The sequence below is a fragment of the Plectropomus leopardus genome, chromosome 11 (assembly GCF_008729295.1).
Source record: "Plectropomus leopardus isolate mb chromosome 11, YSFRI_Pleo_2.0, whole genome shotgun sequence".
NCBI lineage: Eukaryota > Metazoa > Chordata > Actinopteri > Perciformes > Serranidae > Plectropomus > Plectropomus leopardus.
Genome location: NC_056473.1, coordinates 22,337,365 through 22,340,286, shown reverse-complemented (window position 1 = coordinate 22,340,286; position 2,922 = coordinate 22,337,365).

Below are 2,922 nucleotides of genomic sequence, written 5' to 3'. Positions count from 1 at the left end.
TTCCAGAGACATTTTCCCCAGTGGAGAGGGTGCAGTTTGGTGTGGTTTCAAACTTGACCTCTGTTGTTGTTGTGGTTAATGTTTTTGTTTTATTCCTGTCACATTCACTACCTTAGAGATAAAAAGAGGATGAAGAAATCAACAAAAAGAAATGAGCTCCGAACAGATTTAAGGAGTGATATATAGTTCACAAGCTTATATTATATAAACAAAAATACTGTAATGTGTGAGAACTTGTATGTCTATAAATTTTATAGAAAATTTAAAAGAAATGTAGCACATAAAAATAAAATATAGAAACAGCACATTTACTTACTGACACATTCTGCTTGGGAGAGCTGTGGAAGGAGAAAAGCAGAGTAAATGATTTTTTACCAGCAGAGGTCAGCATCGAGTTTAAAACAGCCTCAGAGCATCAACGAAACTCGGCCAGCTGTTCAAGGTCACAGGGCATCAGTAAATGTAGCAACAACTGATAGTACAAGCCTGCTGACTTGAAATAAACCACAGATGATTACATAATGTGTCCTTAGTTTCTTAAACACCAGTATTTTTTCAGTATTTTCGGGTCCTTCCAGGGAAACAACGTGATGCATGTTTCCAAACATGATGGTCTAACTGCTGTCTCAAAGAACGGTCCACACTCTCAGGAAGTAAATTCAGGCAGATAAATAAAACACGGACCTCAATACATTGAGCACATAGCACTGATTATTATTATGAAGTGTCAATTATCAAATGCTTGGTGATAGGCTTAGTTTATATGGAGTAAGGAGTGCCATAAAAGGAAATAATCTGTAAAAAAAAAAAAAAAAAGAAAGGAACAAATAAATGTGGAAACAAGATAAAAGAAAAATGAGGGGAAAAAATCCTAATAGACAAATAGACAAATAATAGAATATTAAAAAATTATAGGTATTTTGTTTAATTTAATTAATCATGTATTTATTTCTATATTTTCAAGGAATGTATTCATTTATTTGCAAATAAATGAATCCATCTTTTCTGTATATGTATTTACTATTATTCAATTACTTTTTTTGACATCATTTGTTTATTTTTCTATCCCTTTACTTTTCCCTATTTTCCCTTTTGTCTTTTCTTGTCCTCATAGGCAGAATTGATATTTTTATTTTTTAAGATATTTTATTAATTTATTTTGTTGGTCCAGAAGTAGTCATATTAATCTATTTCAAGTCTAAATATGCAGGAATCAGTCTGGAAAACCATGTGTAAATAGGCCTTTTAAATTAGAAAATAACAATTTCTCACAGATAATCAAAAATATGTAGTTCATGTAGCTCTGAAAAGAAATGGAAAAAAAGAGTTTTCCTCAGGACAGTTCCTTTTCAATGCTGCAAAGAAACACACAAAAGCTCAGTGTTATGGGATAAAGTCCCATTACGTAACTGATAAAAAGGGATCATGTTTGTGTATCAGTGAGTACAAACAAGAAAATAGATCCTGGTTATACCTGACCATCCATCGCTAATCATTCTGTGGCTCCAGCTAATGATAAATGTGGTTGAAAATGTGTACTCCTTCCTCTGGATAGCTCATCTTTTATTCTTCAAAAACAGTTACATAAACATCTTCATGTCCACACAACTCCAACTCTGTACATCTACTAAAAGACACAAGACCAAAGACACAGGTCTGATTCCACATTACTTATTAGCCCAAACTTAATCAGCCCATAGACCCTCACTGACAAGTTGCCTTTCAGTCTGTTTAACAAACAGCTAAACATTAAACACATGGCATCATTGCTCAAACCTGCATCATTCTCTCCACCACCAAAGATAACCGACATGGTCAATCATTAACTCCTATACTCTACAGCGGTCCTGCATCACACAAGCTCTTATCCGGATGTACTAAAAAGTCAATGTTTATTACAAAAAATACATTAACTATAACAATAACAACTACTCTACTATTCAGGTCAGCTCTACTATCATGAAGGAATGATTTATTAGTTTTAGTCAGGCAGCTATCTGTTGGTTTTTTGAGTTTCTTTTTTTGTATTCAGAATATACTTAGACTGTAAATCAAGTGCAATGTTGCAATTTTGAATTAGAAATGTTGTTTAGAATAGGACAGAAGATAAAAGGCGTCACATCTCAAAAATCATCAGACCAGGAAACAGAGAAAAAAAAAGACCCATTCTGCATCAAATGTTGCCCCTTTCACCTGCTGGTCCCTGGAGACCAGTGTCCTCTGCTTCACTTTTCTTTTTCTATTCACAACAGTGACCTGTCCCTTCCTTCCACTCCTCTGGGGCTTAATTCTTCTTTCTAAAGTACAGTGGTGCCACACAGCGCCACACAAGAAGTTCAAGGGTTCAGTACGCTTTAAGGATCTGATGAAGCGTGTTTACAACTACAAAAAGATTAATATTAAAGAATAAACTGTGTGCAGAGATGCATCATCATAAATAAAAGTATGACATACATTTAAATGAAATAAAATTTCTGTGTGTTTAATTTTTTACGAAAGTCAGTATTTGAGTTTTTAAAGTCCTCAAACACCTCAAACATGAACAAACCAAACATTACTTTGAATTATCAGAAATGATCAGATGTTGTTAGAGGAACAGTATGAGGAAGTATACATCTGCATGAATATACTTCTGCTGCTTGTGGAGGGTGTAGCGCAGCTGAACTTCACACTAACACCCTGTCAGAGACAGTGTAAATGGCTAAATGGGGACAATTTCTCACTATCTGTAATTTAGTGACACATTTACACATTCTCACCAAAGGGGATTTTTTTAATTTTTTTTATCTCGAGCTTTTATTGCCTTTATGTGACAGGACAGTGTGAGCGTGAAAGGGGGAGAGAGAGAGGGGGAAACATGTAGCAAAGGGCCGAGGCTGGAGCTGAACCGGCGGCTGCTGCGGTGAAGATCCAACCTCTGTA